At 39.0% G+C, this 23444-nt stretch overlaps 1 protein-coding gene across 1 annotated transcript in view; it reads right to left on the reverse strand.

The window, feature by feature from the left end:
* Positions 1 to 23444, reverse strand: part of LOC119732283 (suprabasin-like) — a 34537-nt gene that overhangs the window by 4542 nt on the left and 6551 nt on the right. The window lies entirely within an intron of this gene.

The raw sequence follows: 23444 nt of genomic DNA on the forward strand, positions 1-23444 counted from the left end.
TCTATCAAGAAATCAGTGTGTAGCATGTTGATGCCAATGTTACCCGTAACTTTGCTTGGTACTTGTTGGCTGGCAGCGCGTGGACAGTCATACACGGCGATCTCAATTGAAATTGTACCGAGTACAAGACATTTTGAAATACTACTTATTTGGAGAAATGTGTATATAATCAGAAGATAGCTGATTAATCTGGTAATTTAAAGAAAATGTATAAAAGTAATGTAATATTTCCACGATGCAGTGGGCCTATGAGGCACCGTATAGGTACTACAAGTCGTAGGCCATGTGGGCGGGATATGCAGTCGTTAAGAACGTTCGTTTCTAATAAATACCAAAATGTTACGTTAGGGAGACATTGCCATAGACTTGTGCCCAAATAAAAACTGGTAAATCCTTCCCGTAAGTACCTCATTTCTAAATACTCCCCCGTCCACAGACTTTTCAGTTGTACTGTTCTTGACCTAAGAAATCGTTTTATTAAGCAACTTTCGGCACTAAAATGCGATCTAGAAATGGTAGTTAAATTTTCTTTAATGTGGAGACACTAAAATATCTCCCTAACGTTCAGTGTCTCCAAATGTCAAAGAATTTACGACAAAGTGCCTTGTACCGTTGAATAATTTGTCACGGACGCGTGGCTGCTAATAGTATAAGTCGGATTCGCAGGGGCAATGTCGCCCGAGTGCCCTCCACTTTCGGTGCTCTTTGACATTGTCACCGTTGAGGGGTACCTGCGCTCAGAATCCATACCATTCCGTAATTAAAAAATCTTGCCGGAAATCTTGCCGGGAGAGAGATGTGAATGTCATGTTTACCTAGTGCCAACTTTCGCTGTAATTATCGCTGTGTTTGCCCCGTGCCAAGTATCACCTTGATTATCCACCCTTCCGATCAGCGGATCGTGACAAAAGCGTGGAGTATGTTTGTACCTGTGTCCATTTATTAGTAATTCGTATTCCGTGCGTTCGTTATAGGATTGGAGGTGTCTGGAAACCATAGAGTGAGATCATGTGATAGCTGTTTGTGACCTGACACCATGAAATGAGCTTAAAGTCGGTAATTGCCATTTTGCAGTACAGTGGGGCAAAAGTTTGAAGAGGTGGTCGATTTTTTTTCAGGTGAACCTCAATCTGTAAGAACTAATAAGTACCTGTCTCAAACTTCTTTTGTTCTGTCGAACATATTTAAAACCTATTTCATCCTATCTATTTTAAGTGGACTGTTCATTCAGTGTATCACAAACTTAACTGTATGGAGGATTTTTAAATGCCATTTTCTCAAGAACAAGGTTTACCACTTGAAGTAAGTTGGTGGTCTATATTTCCATTACTGAACTAAGTACCCCTGTGTTTATATACCATTGGAAAGCTCTCTGCAGAATCCAGATGATTATATGAATATTTCAATTCTATAAAATTCCGACTTTAAGCTCATTTTGTGATGGCAGCTCACATTTTGTTCTATTGAAAGTCACTTTTAAGCACGAACTCCGTCGGAAGAGAGTATGATTCATTGCTTGATAGAAAGAGAGTGATTTGTTACATTATGCTGAAAATAAAACCATAGAATATTATTTGAGGTAACAGAAGTTTGCATGTTAAGTAGACAGTTAATACCGAAGTAATGGGGCTAGAGTTTTAAGTTAAAATAATATGTATTTGTTTTGTTTTAATGATACCTGAACACGTTTCATTTTCGTTTAATGATTGAAAAAGACAAAGTCCTTCGCAGGACCTGATCAACCTATGTTAATTAAAAAAATACCTACGTTCAAGTGAATAGTTGTAATTGTACTTTGGTTGGTATGTAAGTTTATACTATTCAAGTATTAAAGCAGTTGACGTCATCGTTATTATTGTGGTATTTTTTCAGAAGTACAATTCTAATCAATCCTATCGGATTTGACTCCACCAGCCGACCCCAATAAGCTCAGTGGTCGAACTAGCGATTAAGGCATCTGCACGACGCAGGAGGTCGCGGGTTCGAGTCCAACCCGAGTCACCTTATGATTTGTGTTTTCACATGCTCCTCGACAACAAAACGTCGGTGTGGGGCAGAACAGACCTTTTAAATGTACATCTTTCCAACACGCACAAAAAACAGCGAATCAAACTGCCATTCCGTCATCAAAAATTCATCGTTGGTGAAAAAGAAGTTACCAAACAGCGAGCCTTCAGTACTTCATTACGCGAGTGTACATTACTTTGATATCAAGAGCGCCGCCCGAGTTGCTCACAGTGGGCCGATTGGTATTCATTGTCACGTCCTGCGAGAGTACAACTATACCCCTCTCGTGGTGCAAAGTGGGTATGAATTACACCGATGAGCGGTCGCTATCTCTCATCGTGACACGGTCAAACAGCTGGATCACAAGGCTGATAGAGATTTGATGGGCGTTTGAGAGGGGACTCTCGATCTGGCAATCAATTTTACAGTTATTTATGACCAATTGGGCTATAAAAATGAAGTGCTTTTTGCGCCTCGCTTGCCGTGTTATATTTGTTTTTAATTTCTTTTTCAAGCGCAGTTCTTATTTACCGACTCTGCTGTAAATCTTCCTTTGTGGGAGTAGCTAACGTCACCGAATTTACTCAGTCGTCACAGTAATGAAAGAATTCTCGTCGCATTTTTTTTTACCTTCCGAAATCTATCGCTAATAAATTACGTTTTCTTTTCCCGTCATTGATAGTGTGAGCTTGCAATATTTGATTGATACACTAGCATTATCTGTGATGTGCGGTCCCTTTTTGAAAGACATCACCAGGAAAACAGAATCATACAGGGGTATTTTTTCCTCTCAATGACATTTCTGACATCATTGTAATGCCTTCAAGACATCCATAAACCGATCTTTATTACGATTCCACCAATACACTCAAAAATTTGTTTCATTCGCATCCCCCACTTTCTCCAACGACGAAGTCTATCGCTCAAGCTATTACCCAGCTCGCGCTGAAGGCTTCTATAATTTTAAACCCCACATTAATCCCTCTACGACCGCACTTCAGAATCGCCACAGGAATGTAATTCCGGTTTTATTTCTCAGTCTAGAGTTGTTTGTCAAAGGGGGGGGGGGGGGATTTGTGGGAATACCTCAGATGTTTCTGACGTACATGCTTGTCAGTAACCAAGTTCATCTTTTGATTCAACCTCGCGGCGGGAATATACAAAAAAAAGTGTTACTGGTTCCTTTTGCACTGGTTCCTTTTGCACATTGAAAGGATTCGCCATTTTTTGGAACTTTTTTGGGGGGAGGGGGGTAGCCAAAATAGAGTATAATTTCATAACGTTTGCAATGTAATGGCCATTTTAATTTTAATTGTCTTGGGCAGGTGGGGGCGCTCGTATTTTTTTTTTCTTTGTAGTATGCAATGTTATCGCCTCTAATAATTACTCCATTTTTGTCTCGTCTTTTTGTCATGCCTTTTAATAATATAATCAAGTGGAATAGGGGTTGTCAGTTTCAGTGCAATTCAGTCATTCTAGATTTATTTCTTAATTGTTCTTGAGTAAGATGAATTGTTTTTATTAATTTATCGTTGTTCTTATTGTCAAGGTCTTGTGATTGTTTATATCTTTGTCTTGATGTATTTTCATGTTGCGTGATGGCCCCAAATGATTATTTTTTTATGCTGGATGGGTTACCCTCATTGAAGATGGTTGTAAATAAATAAAACAACAAATATGGCAAACGTGTCTCGGAACACTACACCATAGATTAAGATACTGTTATGCGACACTTGAAATTAGTCGTGCTCACGATGTCATAACATCATTAAATGATATACAATGTTCGCTGAGATCAAATGTTAGCGTCGATACATGTAATTTGGAATCCGATCGTGATAACATAAACTTAAGTTATTTTTCGCCCTTTGTGGTGATTTGTCATCGCTGTTTCTCACTAAAATCACGACCGTAGCAACACTTAGTGGTATGGCGCCTATGGGAATGCAATGCAAACAGGTATTGTTTCTTCGGACCATGCAGCTTGCAAATAACGACTAGTTGTAGTTATCTAGTAGGCGGATCATAAGGTGTTCGTTTTTGGTTGTTTAGGAACTCTACCTCGAGTTCAGCAGAAAGAGAGTCTTGGTCTTTGAAGTTAGACGATGTCATTGTTTATGTGTAGATTAGAATTTGGTTTGGTTAAGGGCCATTTAAATGACTGACAAAATGGCCGGTGTTTGGTTGCTATACGTTTGCATTAGACTGGTACAAGTCCTGTCAGGGTTCGTTCACAAGAACATTCAAAACTAGAGCGATTGTGAAGTAGTCTACAGACTGTATTCACGATTCGGCCATATTAGAATTGGAAGCGAGATAAACTCTTTATTTTTGGAACTTGCGAGTGGAAATGAAAGTAATGAAATAAAGGTTCATTACAAATTACATGTAGTACCAGTTTTCTCTGATGAATAATTTGTAATTTGTGCATAAAATACCCTATTATTTTAAGCCTCAGTTTAAAAAAACCCTGAAAGTGAGGCTTGGAACACACTCCAATCATAAAATAGTCTGGCACCATCCCATTCAACTGTTTGTAATTAACAAAATAGATTCAGAGAATACGATCGAATAATTTCTATAACGTATAAGAATGTTGAATCACCTTACTGCTGTCAATTGACATGTTTGTTCTTGGTGTCTTTGCCATGAGAGTATACGTCAATCTTCTCGGTTTTCATTGTATGGTTTTCAGTGTGTGTGGTCGCCAGCGTTTGCCTGATGTCTTTCCTGTGTTCTTGATCGTTATTGGATTTAAGTACATCATCGTCACGTGTTTCTTTTGCTATTAAGCAGTTTTCTTCTCTAAGAGTAAGCGCCGGAAGAACACGTGGACATTACTCGCCATTTTTTGGCATCCAAACTGATCACAGCGAATCTATCTGAGAGCGCTGCGCCAACATCCACGCAGCCTTTTTTGAGGCTGCAGTTTTCAGGATGTTTCTTTCCTTTCCAATTAATCAAAGGCATTCATCTCGTCTGAAAACATGACCGATCTCGCAGTGCGTCCCTTCCCCCCTACGGCCCGGGGCTCGCGTCGGTCCATCCACCGGCGATATTTAATGCAATTACCCGGGCCCACTGACGGGGCCGGCGTGTACTCGCAAACCTTTTTAACCGTACACCTCCTGTGACAATTAGAGGAGACAATGAGCCGAAATCAAATTGAGAGAGAAAGAGTGCGCCACGGGTGGCGGTCGGCGGTCGGTGTGAACTCAGGAACGCGCGCTCGAGAGAAAAAAGGACGGGGAAATTTCTAAAGAGAAAATTGTAGCGAGCTGGGAAAACGGCTCAATGTGGGTATGCAAGCAATCAATTCAACAATAAAAAAGCCGGGATATTTGTGTGTTTTTGTTCGTCATGCATTTTACGAATTACTGATAATGCATTTGTAAACTAATTTCATTCCTATATACACACACACAAATATGGGGCTATAGAAATGTTGGTGTGTTTCACCTGATTTTTTGTAGCATGTGAATGCAACGCATAGTTAATCCACAACAATGAATCTCATGAAAAACATGAGGAAATGGTCTCTGGAGAAAAGAGGCGTGGTTTGTGATGGAGATGTAAATATCAGTAGAGTCAGCAAGATGTAGTTCAGAAACGAGGGAAATATGCGCTTCTTTGCCTACTCCGCCGCCAATCTCCCGTGGCCAGTTTTTGTTTGTTTGTTGGGGTGTTGGGTTTTGTTTGTTTGTTAGTTGGTTATTGTATTCGTTTTTGCTTTTGTCTGCTTATTTGGGTATAGTTTTGTTTGTGTTTAGTCTTGCAGAAGCACCATGATTAGTGATTTCTTCCAAAATCAGCATTTTTTACTGTGTATCCAACATTGATTTCTAATTCTTCAACTATTTTTTTCTGATCGCATGTTTATGTAAAGCGGGCAAAACACAGTGGCATACATATTAGCTTAAGAATTGGCGCTGAGAAAACGTTCGACGGAACACCCACGGCTATTTTGTCACCAAAATTCGAAACCCCCATATCCCAACTCAAGCCGCTTGCCCTCAAGAATGTCTACGGATGTGGCTCGTGCGTAGGCTATCAACTAGTATATCACTCCTCCCGTTAACATCACTCAGCCACTTGCGTCCGCGAAACTCATCCCAATTGTGTGTGTACAATGTTTTAACCAAACAGACCACATGACATTTCTAGAGTTGATTTGGTGTATGCTATCATACTATCTATAGTTTGTAGTAGGCCATCATTCGGCTCGAGAGAGATATCACAGAATCTTATTACGAGTAAGTCAAATAGCGTATCCGGTTACTCCCGATATCTTGTAGCATTTAAGGAGAAGCATCAGAAATGCGCGCTGAGTGCAATGGACCGCGGGTTATTATGCTCGCCTGCAGAGATAAACCATTCTCCTCTTCCTGTTTTATTAATGGGCGAAAAATGTTGAAATATGAGATAAACTAATACAAACTAGATATCCCAGAGGAGTTTTGTTGGACTTCGTATTATTCACATAATATTTTGAGCCCGAGGAGAACATACAAATCTTGATTTTGCTATATATTTCTTGTTCTGTGGGCCTAGAGTACTATCGCCTGTATCAAATTACATGTAATGCAAGTTCGTAAAAAAAGTTGTTTAAAGGGAATATACAACATTTGCCCCATCCAAAAAAAAAAAAAAACTACCAAGTTATCACGAAATACCTTACTGGACTGTCAGTGAATGACAGTCTAAAACACCCTGTAAAATCATGGCATCTGGTGTGCTGAAATCTTCAAGAAAAGTGGTATTTTTGTATCAACTTCCAACGCTGGTTTTTCTTCTGTTCCCAGTTTATCATATTTAGCTAGTCCGCATTTTCTCTGCAATCGATAACACAACTTCAAGCTAGACTGATTCCCTGACCTTACAATTCCCCGACGTCTATAAATTGCTCCGTTTCATCTTAAGTGGGGTCATGGAACCAGACTACTTTAGTTTAACTCAAACAGTTTTCGTTTGCAAAGCTTCAGTGTAAATATCTTTTAAATAATATTAAGATGTATATTATATTCATATAGATGCATTTTTACATGAAATGTTTTCAGGTTTAACATGTGGCTGTTTCGCAGACGGAACAGTGCAATATTTTCATCACCCGGCGATTTGTGTGTACAAAATTATGGAGTAATTTAAGGTATACACTTATAAATTCCCGGCAACGTGTTCTTTTAGAATATCGCAAATCCGGCCACTTATATACATTTGTAAATGTCATGGAAATGGCGTTCGAGCAGGTGTTTTGGACAAGCAGGTCGCTCACTGACTCCCTGTGATGTAACCGATCGATGTCGCGTACCGCCACTCACGATCTGTAAAGCAAGCAAGTTGTTGAAGCTTGGCGGTGCGGAGTTGGGTCAACGAGCCCCCTCAGAGACCACGAACAGGAAGACGGTGTATCACGCACCGCCTCCGACACTTCACATCTTCCGCAAAATCGTGGAACAAGAAAAAACCCGCTGTGCTTGCTTGCTTCTTTTTTGTCGTCGTAGCCGAAAATATCCCGCCTAGGCCTTCTTTGATATTTTTTTTACATTAAGAGGAAATCTCTTTGCCGTGCTACGTGGGTGAGAGGTTGCAATTAGAGTGGACGGGACGTGGCGCTCCCCCTCAGGGCTTGTTCGATTCTAATTCAGTCTTGATATCGTGTGTAAATGTGGATTGAAATCTCGCACATGGCCGGGAATGCTTAATGTATCGCGGCGGACGAACATCAAACATTTTTGGTTTTCATTCACGGGCTGATACCGCCGATTGGTGTTTCATTCCAATTAACACGGGGGACAGTGTTCGTTTCAGGTCACGACAGTCAATGTTCAAAAGCCCTCGAAATTCATCAGTCAGCACACACACACACACACAGTAATTATTTTCAGTCATTCGTGATATCTATCGAGGTCATTTAATTGCTTATATTTTGTATTGTCTCGTTGTTAATTGACTTTATTGACTGAATTGTAAATATTCTCTCGATATCAGCGAACATGTTATTAATTGATTGGAGAACTGTGTTTTTCACGGAAGCTGAACTTTCTTCCTTAAACACTAAATGTTAAATGACAAAGTAATAATTGCACTTTTCCATTTAATTGCTGCTTTGAAACAGTTTCGTAGACTTGTGGTCAAGTCTTCAAAAGGCTTGGTAGGTCAATCATTATGGTCAACCACATACAGTTACTCCGTTGTCATTGTTCATCCCCTGCTACTCGTCCTTTCCTTGTGATTATAATTACAGAATAATTTATGATTATTTTCACCTGTGACATTTTGTCTACAAGTCTTGTACAAATCAGTCGTAGCCCTTCTAAAGATTAATGAACCGACTTAATTTTAATGCACATTTCTCCGTGAAAAACAAAACAAAGTGTACTGAAGTCGGTCGGGTGAAGCGTTTTGGTTTGCGCGGAAGAGGCTGTTCGTGAAATCCCATCATAAACCTCTGGAATCGAGGTGCGACAATTTAATCTAAGTCATCAATCATGACGGATTCACCCATTCATCATCTTTGTCCTATAAATTCCGTCTCTTAAAAGGAGTCGGACCTGGCCACGCAGTTTAGAGGAGAAATAAACACTGCGTGATCGAGTGTTGTAATCCATTCATTTTAATATTGCATACACCTTTTTCTGTTTACAAATATTAAGGGCTACTGTCTGTGAGTCCCATCTGTGTAAACATTTCATGGTTGAAATTGGTATTATTCACGTCTTCATTATTTAAGAAAGAGATAACTTCAAATTTATTTTCGGTTTTTATTTTTTATTTTTATTTCTCAGTGTTTTCCCATAATTGCGTAATTGCAGTGTTATAGTCGAGTACATTTCCGTGACGAGTGCGAGTATACGAGTACGTATAGTCATGAGAACACGTACGAGTCTATTTTTTTCCATGAGTACAAGTACGAGTACTTCTCACAAGTAGGAACACATTTCAATGGGTAGCGTGTTTCCATAATGCTATCTTTGCAAATGCACTTTTGTGTCCCATTTAACCCTATTTTCAGTTTCGTTTTGCCATTTTCAAGGGTATTTTGGTGCCTTTTTGCTATTTATGCTAATGCAAATTTCCATATTCATGAGCAGAATTGTGGTGTCATTTCAGGCAGAAACCTCAATATTACAGCTATTTCAGCTCCAAAAGTTGCCAGAGTATTGGATATTTCGCTGTCGTAGATTTCTCTTTTCTTTGGTGATTCGTTGTTGTGTTAATACATGTCAATAAGCAAATGAGCAAACTTTTATCACAAATATTTCAATTTTGGTTCACAAGTTGAACAGAAAACCCCTGCACTGAACAGTGTCGTCCTAAAATGACGTCACAGCAACAGCGCCCTCAGTTGTCCAGAAAAGCATGAACAATTTTAAATGTTTTAAGAGGTGCACTTTTCAATAAATTAACCAAAAAGGGATGTCACATATTTTTCATACATTTAAGAGTAGTAAAGTGTTGCACAAAATATCTTCCTCAGAAAAATTCACTTCATTGCCCCTATAAACAAAAATGCAGAAGCCTTCCAAACCGTAGAAAACTGGTTCTTTTTCTGCATGCAAAATGTAGCTCTTACTTCTTTTTTTTTATCTTTCTGGGAGAACAGTTTGCAAACAGTACAAATAATTTGGAATGAGTACTACAGGGTGAGTAAAAAAAACGAAGCTCAAATGTCGGGACAATTGTTTTAGTAAAGTTCTGCATGTAGCGCTTTCAAAATCTAGGATATGAAAGTCCAATTCATAAGCTTTCTATTAGTACAAGAATCATTCAAATCACTCATGTACTTTTTAAGTTGTGGAGTTTTAAACACAACCACCGTTTTAAAGTTCTGTCCACGGATCTCAGAAAATGTGTGTGTTCTTTCAGTAAAACGAAAACAATTCACACTCATCCTTTTGTGATTTGTTTTCGTTTTGCTGAAAGAACACTGAACTTTCTTTGTGATCCGTGGACAGAACCTTAAAACGGCGGTTGTGTTTAAAACTCCGTAACTTAAAAAGTACATAAGTGACTTGAATGATTCTTGTACTAAATTGAAGCTTATGAATTGGGCTTTCATATCCTAGATTTTGAAAGTGCTACGTGTAGAAATTCACTAAAACAATGGTCCCGACATTTGGGTTTCGTTGTTTTTTACTCACCCTGTATAGTACGTGTACGTCAGTATACGTGTATTTTATTTCTTGCGAGTACGGATACGTTTGTGTGAATATACGAGTGCGACTACCAAAACAATGTACTCGATTACGAGCACGAGTACTACAACACTAGTAATTTGTAAATGCGAATTATCCAACAGTAAGGAATTACCCGTACTGATGTCCTCGTACTCGTACTCACGACAAACGGTTTACCTTGCAGAAAGAAGGTCTATGTGATATCAATTTTTTTAAATTACAAGTACGGGTTACTGGCTCGTTTTCGCCCTCTCCTTATCAAGTCACAATTCAATGAACGGCACTCCCACGGAATTGATTATTGGTCAACGGGCAAAGCATTCACCTTTTTTTGCTATTATAGGTTTTTATTGACATTTTCCCATAACCTTCTTGTCGTTGAGTGGAATCTGCCATGGTCGTTTTAGTTTCGCTTTATTGATTGTAAATTAGTAGCAGTCTGGTGGGCGAGGAGACTTTCTCCTAGTCCTTACGTTTACTGTAAGGGTTATAATGAAAATCACGCCTAAACGCCAAAGCTGTTTTGACTGATGAATACTCGAACGAGTTGATATACACACAGCCTGGCATCGGTAGGCAAAAAGTCGAAAATGTGTAACTGCAACATAGGACTCGGATGATGATTCGAGTCTTGTTAATTATACTTTACTCTGATTTTCCAAATACCCTGAGTCCTGTAGTGTACCAATACTCAAACAGCTTGAGCAGGCCATTCGGACCCAAGTGTTTAGGCTTAACTTCTTGGCGATACACCACACTCATATTTGTATCCTTGTTGAGACATGGCTTTGTTCTCGTGTACAAAATCGTGAGAGGGTCGAAAGCTATTTTTAAAATGCTCTTATATTAACCAGAATTACTTTCCTGGGTTGAAATTTCGACCCAATATCCCTAACATAAAATACTTTAATTTGCGACGGATAAGTACACCTTGGAAATTCCTAGATTTTGAGTAAAATCCATATTTCTATTTCATGAAATCCTTGTGGAGACCTATTCACCTTTAGAAATTGCCTTGTGGAGACCTATACAATCATTTGTTCCGTATTGTACTCGGGTCTCACATTATAAGGCATCATTTTTGGAAATACAGTTCTATGGAGCAATGATTCCGATCGTGTAAGACTTGTGTGGCGATTTGTTTTGTACATGTAGGTGTCTATAGAGTAGTGCGTAATGATTTCTCTCCTTTCCAAATTTTGTATTTAGTTTGTAAATAACTTTATAGAGTAGGCTAGAGATTTTTCTATCGTATAGGACTTGTTTAGCAGTTTCTTTTGTACACAAGTATGCGGAGTATAGAGATTTCATGTCCTCTGCAAAGTAGCTGGGTTTTTTGTATGTATATACAGTTCTGTGGAGTTGTGATTTTCTGATTGTGTAGGACATGGGCACACCAGTTGTAAAGGATAGCTTGTTGTGAATTAGGCCTACATTAAACATTGGATGTAGACCAGATAGTGTAAACTTGAAGATACCCTCAAGATACCAAATGTCGCCTTGTACAGTCTGCGTACAATCGTTTGAATGCGTTACCTTAATAGATCTAAACAAACAGGATTCAAAAATGATCGCACAGTGTTTAAGCGAGATCCGATATCCGCGTGCGCGCGCTCACCCTTGTAATTTCCTTCAGAAAGAAAAATCGAAACTTGAATCCATCCGACACAAGGTTCCCAATTACGGATGCCCGTTTACGCGGAGCGCAGTATCGTTTCACGACCGGGCGTTAAATTACCACCAAATTGTCTCCCCGCGTGCTGGAGCACGTAGGATCTCTTGTCTGTCTCTTGTCTGCCGTGAATGAGCGCCCGGCAATTCATGCTTTTCCTTTTCTAATTCGTGCGGCAAATTGTAAATGGAGACGAACTACAATTAGGCGTAAATCACGATACCTCGAGTTCTGGAAAATCCGGAGACTTTTTGCCCTTAAAACAAACCCGGCGACAAACCCGGCGAAAGTTCGAGGTATTCAGACCAAGGTGACTCCACACTAAATGGAAATGGTGGGCATATAGGCTACTGTTAAAGTGATATACCTTGAGCTAAATAAATATGTGTATATTAATATTATCACCATTTCTCTATTGACATTTGTGAGAATGGGTTGCATATTATTTTATAATAGTCCTTTAAATGAAGCAGGCTATGCAGGGCTTCTCTTTTCACTCGCAAAGATTGTCCTGTATTAGTTATTGTTCGAAGAAGGGAAAAGATTCAGCTCGAATTTGATTATTGGGATTGCGTACACGTGATATTAACGAGTATCGGTACATGAACTAAGTAAAGTATGTAAGCCCTACATTGAACACTGAAATTTTAATGGTGGCTTTCGTGAAGGTGAACGTGTACGCTTAAGTCTTGATAAGACATTATTACAACGTCGATATGAACTTTCAACGTAGTGTGAAACTAAGTCATTAAAGACAGATAGTTTATGGTATCAGAAGTGTATGGTACGTATGGTATAGTATGGTATGGTATGGTACGGTATGGTGTGGTAAGGTATGGTATGGTATGGTAAGGTATGGTGTGGAATGGTATGGTACGGTATGGTATATGGTATGGTGTGGTGTGGTGTGGTGTGGTATGGTATGGTGATATGGTATTTTAATCACCACGCCTATAGGGTCTTTCCAAACTTGGTTTTCGTCTCCAGTTTCGGCTTCAGAAGATTTTACACTCCAACCCAATAGGTCTATGTTATACTTCAGAAGCAATATATCTAATAGGAAAACAAGTTGGGAGTGTATTAATTTGGTTTTGAAATCACATACTTAAGATTCTGGAGCCATGAAACCAAACCCGGAGGCGACGCCGCGATTTCGAAAAACCCGTCGTATCACTTGTCAAACAGTGAATGATAGCGTGGGTCGCATTCAAAACATTTTGGATAAAAGAATTCTGAAATAAAAACATTTCAAAGAAAATTAATTTTCGACGACATTTCGCTAGCTATATATAAAACGGATCTTTTCAAATAAAAAAACACATGTCCAGGTGTACTTTTGTTCTGCACCACAATACCACTTTTCCTAATAGCTTGTGTTTGTCCAAGGAGCATTTTGATGAAAAATCAAATTGTGATAGCGCAGTTTTTATTATCGAGGCGATCATGACCGAGCCTTTGTTTCCACCTGTACCGCCGGGCAGAAACAGGTAGTACGGTCTGTAAGGGGATACAAAGAGAATGGAACTTAGTGAATCAAACCCCAAAGGTGCCCTTATCAATATACACATCTCTCCTCATCCTCCGCTCATATACCGCCGTCAAATGCCCCGAGGCTCTCAAACAACTTCCATCTTCTATTCATCCTCCCTCGCATAAAGACGCCAGTCACACACAAAAACCTCGAAATATAACATTGTAATATTATTGTAGCGTCCGAAATGGTCAAAACAAACTCGAGGCTCTTAGCTTTGTACAACGCTCCCTCGTGGATTGTGTAATCTTATTTTAAGGTCGCATATGTTAGCTCAAAAATTCAGTTTTTCTGTTTAACAGTAATGTTATCGGATCTCATTGTCATGTGATGTTTTGAACATTACTCTGAGGTAGCGGAACATGAAGCTTTTTGTTCCACCAAACTAGGTTAAGAAAGACCCGAGGGGATTCGTTTCTATAGCGATGCACGTTAATGTAATACTTTATTTAATGATCCGGTTAAATAAGAACATGGGTTCTTTCTATCTTGCTTTCTTCTCCCAAAGCCGAAGAGACATTAATCATGCGCATTCATCCTGGAGAAATGAAATATGGTTCATTTCCTGGAGTTCAACAAATGAAGGATTTATTTCCGGAGTGATGAATTGGTAATTTAGATTTATTTATATCATCCTCAGTTCTCGGATGATCTGAATTCTTGAGTGGGAACGACGCCGATAGTGGTATGTTTAATGATCACGGCGAAATAGAAAAGAAATCAAGTGAAAATATAAATTACTCAGCGGAAGCATTTTTTTATTTGCAGATTTGTACCAAATGTAGCTTTTAAATTCCATTTATCATTAACTGCTTGTTCTCACTCTGGTGATATTTCAGCTAATTTGAGAAAAAACTCAAAGTTCAAGAGTCTGGTCGGATTTGAAGTGGCGGCACGATCGCCGAAACTGTCGAAGATCTGACAATAAATCGTGCATTCACCCACAATTTAGAAAGAGTATTGTTTTTATAACCTTAATAACCTTTTAATAACTATGCAGTAAGTACTTCATCTGTATTGCTGATTAACGTTTCGTTGTTAGTTTTCTTTTTGATGTCATTAATGCTGTCTCTAGAAAGTAATGTGAACCGTATGGAGTGGAGATGTAACCGTTACACAATTAGTTTTAGTAGTTTTTAACACTTTTTTATAATCAATTTATACGCAAATCTTGAAAGAGTAAGGTTGCAGAATTGTATCGAATTTAAAGGGTCCATGAAATATTTTTTTGTTAGGAACACATTTTGTGCAACTTTCTATTTCTCTTAAAATGTATAAAAACTATTTGACATCCCTTTTTGGTTTATTTTACTGAAAAGTGCACTTCTTTAAATATTCAAAATGTTCAGTGCTTTTCCGAACAACCGAGGGCGCTGTTGCTGTGATGTCATTTCAGGAAGATACAGTTCAGTTCAGGGGTTTTTGATTCAATTATTGTGAACCCAAAAATCTGTGAGAAAAGTTTGCTGATTGGCTTACTGCCATTTCTGCCTGAAATGACATCACACTTTTGCTCATGAATATGGAAATTCGCATTAACATAAAAACCAAAAAGTCATCAAAATACCCTTGAAAACGGCACAACAAAAAGTTAAATTTGAAAGGTTAAATGGGACACAAAGGTGCATTTTCAAGGATTGCATTTAAAAAAAAAAACATTGCATGGGCCCTTTAAAGAATTGAGTTGAAGGTATTATGACGTGTATACATGTAGTTCAAAAGTCTTAAAAAGTGTGATTGGAAAGCTTAGAAATTAAAGGTTGTCTGCATATCATTTTTTTTTTACTTTCCGAAGTTGTTAAAAAATACATCGGGATACGCTGCCCTGTATTATTACATGTATATTAACTAATAAGACGTGGAACATGCTCTCTAAATTGCAAAGAGTGAACATTCACTCCATTCGAGTGAAGATTCACTCCCACAGTCGGAAACTAGACGTTTTAGAGTGAAATTTCTTCAGTCGTAAAGAGCGAGTTTTCACTTGAGCTTCGTCTGAAGTGGTTCATTTTTCAGACTTTTTCAATCAAAAATGAGAGCGATTTTCACTCTAAAACGTCCCTAATTTCACTCTTTGGAATTTAGAGAGTGGCTTTTTTTAAACACCCGATTGACGCATGGCACCTTCCGCTTGGCTTTGGTAAAATATTGGTTCATATTTTCTTCTCTTCAAATGATAACTAATCGTTGCCCCCTCAAAAAAGCTCCCTAGAGGGGAATATTGTTAGCATAATCACCTATATGACCTCATGTAATTGTGGTATTTGGCAAAATAGTCCCGGCGCCAGCTCTTATTCTGGACAAGGGGGAAACAATTTATAAATGGATGCGGTGATTTGTTCTTTACCAAGAGCATTAAGCCCAAAACGACTTCAACAGTAATTGAAATCAATTATAGGGGAAGGGGCTATTTAAGATTCATCCCGTGGGCTCGGAGTCGTAGATATCTTGAAATGGAGATTGGCCTTTTAATAAAAACCCCGGCCCCTTGTCCGTTTGCGATCGCGGGGCATTAGTTTTGTCCGCTTAATATTTCGCCGGGGACCGATGTCTTGATGAAAATTAGAGGGTAATTATTCGGACAGCCCCCGGGGGCCGGAGTGTGTGGGCTTGATGGATCGGAAAGGACAAGGTGTATCCTGACAAAAAGGGAGACATTCGCTGGTCATGACAGATGAACCCTGGAAATCATGTTTATTTTTTTTCTTTCTTGAAGATGGATCGATGGGCTTAATGTCGTGTTTGGAAAATGAGGATGAACAGAAAAGAACATGAAGTATTCATGGTCTGAATACATTGCTGTTAAAAACGTAACCCTGGAAATCATGTATTTTTTTTCTTTGTTGAAGATGGATCGATGTGCCTAATGCCGTGTTTAGGCAATGAGGCTGAACAGAAAAGAACATGAAGCATTCATGGTCTGAATACATTGCTGTTGAAAACGAGTTGATGGTGTTTTCCCTAGAGCCTCGTCTGAAGAAAAAAAATGAGTCTGGTAATAATATTTCGCAAATATTCATTTACAGTTCACAATATAGAAAACGAGCACGAGAAAAGAGCCGAACCTGGGGAGTCATGTTGGCGTCAAGGGCGGATCCAGGGGGGGGGGGGCCAAAGGGGGCCATGGCCCCCCCAAAACGAAACCAATTTTTTTTTTTTTGATGTGACATCGCAATAAAGGCAGGCAATGAGTACACCACCATCTTTTCCTCAAAAAAACATTGGTGAAGGTGGTCAGAAATTGCCTCAGATCGCACCACAGAGCATCTAGAATCCAAAAAATTGTCGGGGCCCTTAAGCGGGCCCCGAACCCCACGCCGTAATTTTAAGACCCACTTTTTTGGGGGGCCAAAATTTTTTTGGCCCCCCCCCCCCCAAAAAAAATTGTGTTCTGGATCCGCCCTTGGTTGGCGTAGTGGTCCTTTCCTCGCCTTCCACCGCTGTGACCCGGGTTCGAGTCGCAACTGGGCCAATATGTGGATTGGGTTTTCAGTCCCTGCCTGATTCCGTGAGTTTTCCCTAGAATATCTTTCTGGGGTTTTCCTCCTACCTCTGTAACTGTAACTTCTTCTCATTGTCTTCTTTCCATAGGTTTCTTCAGGCTTGTGAGCTACAGTGCCTAGGGCGCTTCTGAGGAATCCTTGGTTTCATATAATAATAAAATAATAATGAAATACGCCCGCAGTCATAACACCGTTGCATTCCCTGTGCTAAAACTGAATACTGTAGTAACCAACGGATAATGTTTCACCAACCGATAATGTCACATAAATTTACCGATACTCTATCACTAACTGATAATGTAACACAAAATTGACCGATAGTGTAGTAAAATGTACTACACTATCAGTCAATTATTGTTACATTATCAGTCCTAACCGATAACGTAACAAAAATTGACTGATAGTGTAGTAACATTTACTGCAGTTTACGTCATTTTTTGTTACATTATCGGTTAGTGATACAATATCGTTCAATTTGTGTGACATTATCGGTTGGTGATACGTTATCAGTTGCTTACAACACTATCAGTTGTAACACCCTGCATATCACACTTCGGACTCTGACTGTCCTTGTAGATGATGATAAAGGACATGCGCTGTAGCAACAAAAGACGGCTTTTAATTTAAAAACCGAAGTACATTTGTTGTTTTGTTTGGAAATACCCCACCTTTATTAACCACACCAAATTTCACGACACTAACTTTACTTCCTACTAATCTGTACATTTCCGGTATTGATTTGCACCGAGCATGCGCAGTTGTACCCAAGCGGCCGTCTTTCGCGGGACCGATATGCCATAGTACAACTAACGGGGCGCTGGCAGTATGAGACAACTCCAAGAAATGCCAGAAGCGTCAAATGACTCCCCAATTTGCACCAAGTTTTTCTCTTTTTTTTTCTTCTTCGAGACTGACCGATTACCCGTGAGATTTATTGCGGACAGTTTATGGTTACACAGGGGACACCGTTTGATTACACTTGGCCTCAATGGACTGAAATTTCAGCGGGAATCGCTGCCAAATGATTAGTGTTCGTTTCATTTTTTATTGATTTCTGAAGTACAGCGCAGCAGGTGTCGTTGATCCGCGCAAGGAAACGAAGAAGAAGCGTGCGCAGTCCGTCCTCGTGACGTCAATGTAAATTAAAAAAAAAGGACAGTCGATCACCGTAATAGCTAGTAATCATCGTCTCATTTGGCGACAACTGATACAAAAAAAATCACAGTTTTTACTCCAAATGCTCCAAATGTTTTTTTTCCTCCCGTGCACTTTACTTTTCTAGGACCGAGTTTACTGTCAAGCTTAGTTTACCGGAAATACTAAACTTTCAGTAACATTAATGCTTTTGGAACGCCAGCATGATATTCCATTTGTCACATATGCCGCTGGTTCACGGAAACAGGTTACACGCGGACGTTACTTTTTTTCCGCGGGAAATATTACGCGCCATTTAATCCTCAGACTAACTTAGACAACTACCCTTCAGGCGCAGCTTCCTCTGTAGCACTAGTCAAAGCTTATGTTGGAATAGTAAAGCTTACGTCTTTAAGCCTCGGAAAATTAATTACTACGTCCGTCTGAAGCAGGATTTATCCAAGATAAAGATGGTTTGATACCGGCGTAAAGATAAGATTTGTCCTGGGGTAAATCAAGATCTTTCTGTTGTTGTGTGTAGACCGTTGAAACGTTAACGGCGACCGGCGCTACATCGACGTGCATGTCAAGGTGCTAGCTGTACGCATGACCGGTAATTTCATTATTTCATACGCGCGGCCTCCGTCTATTTGTTCATTGGTGTCATTTGCAGGTTACCGTATAATTCGATTTTCTTGCCCTTCGCCGCTGTCTGTCAAGACTGAGGCGATCTCGAGAAACAAAAAATGACTAGCATGACGTGATTATTTTTTGTCTACATCAATAACCCGGGGCAGTGCAGTGTGGAATGTTGAAATTGTATTTTGCTGGACAAAATCAGAAATCCTGGGGGTTTTCCATGCCGAACAATGGAACAGGTGTTTTGTCCTGTCTTCTACAGAAAGTCACTTCCGCCGGTCAGGGAAGACGTGTGGCCCGAAACATCTACCGGTCAACAAGAGTGTGAGATTGGATTTTTTAACCGATATTCCACACGCACCCACTCACAAGTGTTTGACCTTCCAGATGAATCGTTGAGTGAAAATAAAAATAACATGTTAAACACACAACACCAAGATGGAGATACCATCGCACAGAACACAAACATTATTCATATTCTAACTTCAATTAAGCATTTGTAACCATGCCTAGTTAACTTCGTCAGTACCTTGGCATTTAGCTTAGGTATAGAACTTTAATATTTAATACAATGCTAAATTATTGACATCATCGGATCAGTCATGTTGCGTTGAAGGTTAGTTCAGTACTCACAGAGACGCCAGTAGCTTTTTGCTCCAGGGCCAGGCCAATTGTATACAAAACAATTGCAATACACCATAAACACAATACAATACAAAAGGAAACACAAAGCATTGTCCTAGGGCGTATAAGGTGTACGACTGTATATGTGCTATGTCTACTTAGAACTTACAATTCATACATTCATGTATCAAGATTGTATCATGTATGGCGATTGCCATGGAGCAATACATGCAAATTTTTTTTCTCTGTGCGTGCTACACGATGATTTTTTTTCGGCCTGTTGGGGGGGGGGGGGGTGGAAGCCTGAGTTTGTTTTTTCCAAAACATATAAAAGCCTGAATTCAGGCTCATGAGGCTATACCTGTACTCGGAATCGTTTTTTTTTTTCATTGTTTGAAACATCATTTGTAATGGTTTGAACAATTCCCACCTAAAAGTGTTATTTGCATTTAACCACAACCACTGTTAAGAAAGGCCTACATGTTCATGTCTTCGTCTTACCCTGTTTTGTTTGTCTGATGAATATTTCCCATTGCTCTTCACGATCGTAACAGAATTAGTACGGGTCACGCAAACACCTCGCCCCGTTTATTCTGGGGTTTCCTTTGTAAGAGATTGTCTGCATTCACGGTAGATCTCTCTTAGGATTGCCCTCTTTCTGGGCGCGAAAATTGATTAAAGGGCACATGTAATGTAATTTGTTTAATGCAATACTTGAACATGCACCTTTGTGTCCAATTTAACCTTATTTCAATTGTCATTTTGCTATTTTAAGGGCATTTTGGTGCCTTTTTGGTTTTTATGTTAATGAGAATTCCCATATTCATGAGCAAAAGTGTGATGTCATTTCAGGCAGAAACCTCACTATTAACAGCTATTTCAGTACCAAAATTTGACTGAATTTTGGATATTTTGCGATCTTTAATTTTCTTTTCTTTGGTGATTCTTTGTTATAGCCGGTTGTTGTTATAACCATATTATAACCGGTTGACTTAGACAAATCCAGAGTCTGCTCATTTAAATAGATTCCATTTCATACAGCTGACTTGGACAACTGTAGACTCGGTTCATTCAAAATAGTTTTATCGTCACAACATCTTAATGCTAGAAGTTGGTTTAAATACTTACAATTTCAAAGATCTGCAATGACTGTCATTCTTACAAAGATCTACCACGACTGTTATATAAGAGCTGACTCAGACAACTCTAGGCTCTGTCCATTCAAAATAGTTGGTTTAAAAACTTACAATATTTTACAATCACTGTTGCTCAAGGCATGTCTTGTACAATGTAATTTTTAACTGTGCGTTTTACATTCAAGCATAAAATAAGTGTAGGGCCTATACTTATTGGTTTGGCAAAGAATAGTCTTTCTTTCCTGCATCTCCCTGCACAACACTATAGTCTACTTCGTATTGAGCTTGCTTGCCTTTAGTCGCCAAGCTGGGCGCTGCATATCATGTCATCATGTGCATTAGACGTATGGGCATGACTAAGAAACGGCACATGGCTTCTTAAGGTACATGTTTAATTTACTTCTTTAACATGTTTTTATTAATTGATTTTCTGTGTAGTTAATTTGCTTGTTCAAGATTTTGGAGTAATATTGTGTTTGCATTGTAAGGTTAATGTATTGCCACGCTATAGCCACAGTAGCAATACGTTTCCTTGTTACAATATGTATGTTGGGTAAAGAAAATAATTGTAATGAAATTAACCTAATACCTATACAGCCCAAGAATTTCTATCTTGTTCCCCTTCTAAAATCGGGGTTTACTGTACCTCCCAGATAGTGGGTAATTTGGGTATTTTGGGTACTTTTGTTACTTCGGGTGCTTTGGGTACTTTGGGAACTTTGGGTACTCCGCGTGTCTGGGAACTTTGAGTAATTTGGGTTCTTGGGTACTCTGGGTACTTTGTGAATCTGGGTAATTTAGGTATACTTTGGGTACTTTGGGTACTTCTAGTACTGTGGACAGTTCTAATTGACATTTTGATAAATTCGACACTTAATTAAGTTCATCTAGCATTAACTTCATAACTCATTTCAAATTGTACCAATGTAGAATAAAGGACATTTCATTTTATTCTCTTAAAAAGAATTTGTTCACAAGTGTTTTGTTTTTTGGGGTTTTTTTAAGCCAGAGCAAGTTTGCCTGTCGGCCAGATTTTTTTTATTCACCATTATTTCGCGTTTTAGTTATGAATTATTTTTCTTGCCCTGGTTATGATATATTTGTCATATTTCTGATTAGTTATAAAAAAACATTGCAGAGTTTGTTTATAGCCTCTTGATAATCAGATAACGAATAAAATAATACGTACGAAAAAAATTGATATTAAATCGAAGACAATTTGTGAGTAGACCGCACTTTTTCTTCGTTTCGTAGAAAAAAATACGAAAAATGTACATTTATGTTAAAAACAAACTGAAGTTTAGAGATTGTATTGTACCATGTTTTTATCCCAGGCAAAATACCACGTTAAAATTACTTTACAAAAATGGAAAACAGGTTAAATTTTAATCTTGGTCTTAGTTAAGGCCGAATTGTCTTGAGCTTGTCTGAACTGGCTGAATTTAAACGGACCATATATACAGACCTTCTAATTAAAGAAAAAAAATCGGCTTAAGTCTGTCGCCGAGACGGCGAAGCACAACCCAATTCAAGTCCACATTTTTGGCTAATTTTCCGGCTTTAGATTCGCCTTGACTTTCAATTTACGTTTTCTTGCCCTACCTAAGCCTCATAAAAGAACTCGACAACCACAGCATGAATAGGCTATAGATCACAACAACCGTCCATTGTAGGTGAGAAACAATACCAAACCCGAGCAGCACGGACGAGCTATGAAACCATGCTTCCTAATCTTAGAAGCCAATGACATTTTGATACATCACGTCTTTTCATGGCCTTTTTATAGAACGATTTCAGATTGCATACAAGCTCGTGATAGCACACAAGTCGCTTAATATAACAGCACCGTTCAACCCTTTTGAAGGTAATAAGAAGAAGCCCAAACTATATTACAACGTCTATATATTGTGATGGAATTCGCCAATCAGTCGTTTTGGTGCTAGACTTCTTGTTTTCTTTGATTAGACTTTGTAAGATTGATCGACGAGAATTCCCGAAACGTTTAAACGAATCCCCTCCTGAGCGCAGGAAAAATGGACGAAATTATTAAAAGGGTGATTAGGGGCAGGTGGGGATGGGAGATTCGCGATAAGAATAGATATGGAAGTCATAATATCGTCTCCATTCTGCCACCTGTTTCTTTCAAATTATTAGACTGTCCTCATTTTTTTTCAACTGTCAAGATGTATAGCTGCTATGTTTGTCAAGAATATCTTTCATCCAATGCTTTAATATCTGGCGTGAACTACTTCTGCCTCGTTTTTGTGTTTAATGAATCTCAATTTAATAAAAAAAAAACCTGAAATACTGTCGTTGAAAGCGCATATCCAGTCTTACCACAGAGCATTATGGGTAAACCTCGACACTGTTTATTTTCGTAGGCGGTGCCAAAAGGTATTATTTTTGCTGCAGGCGACAAGTCATTTCTTTTTTCCTAAATTGGATTCTGTTTTCTTATATTTTAGGTGGATTTTTTTTGGCGATGGGTTTTAATCGCGTGGGTTGATTTAGAATACATCGGGGGCACGGATGATTGCAGGAATTTATTTGCAGGAAATCGACCGAGTGCTTGAAAAAGTCTCTCTGAGGAAAACGCTTGAAATCCGGATCACGCTGCGTCTAGAAATGTTTTCAAACAAATCCAGACCTGTATTATTGCTGTAGGGCCTATAATGTTTTTTCTTGGCTTAAAAGTAGAAACTTTTAGAGGTTCGGGTTTCTTTTATTTGTTACCGGTATATTGTCAAATGTTATTTATTAAAATGATATTTGGTTGCCTTATCGCTCCTATACAGGGTGGCCCATAAATAACGGAACGACGTACTTCCACTACCCTGAGACTCAAACAACTTATACCAATACATGGGGGAATTCTGTTCAAAGAAAAATGACACCAAGATCGCCCGATCCGATCCAATAGTTGTTTGTTCTAGAGCCTATTTTGTGAAACAAAGTTGGGAGTCATTTTGTCCCAATGAACTACTAAACCGCGCCCACGAAGCTGACTTAATTGGATAGAGG

Source organism: Patiria miniata, unplaced genomic scaffold (assembly GCF_015706575.1).
Source record: "Patiria miniata isolate m_02_andy unplaced genomic scaffold, ASM1570657v1 HiC_scaffold_24, whole genome shotgun sequence".
Taxonomy (NCBI): Eukaryota; Metazoa; Echinodermata; class Asteroidea; order Valvatida; family Asterinidae; genus Patiria; species Patiria miniata.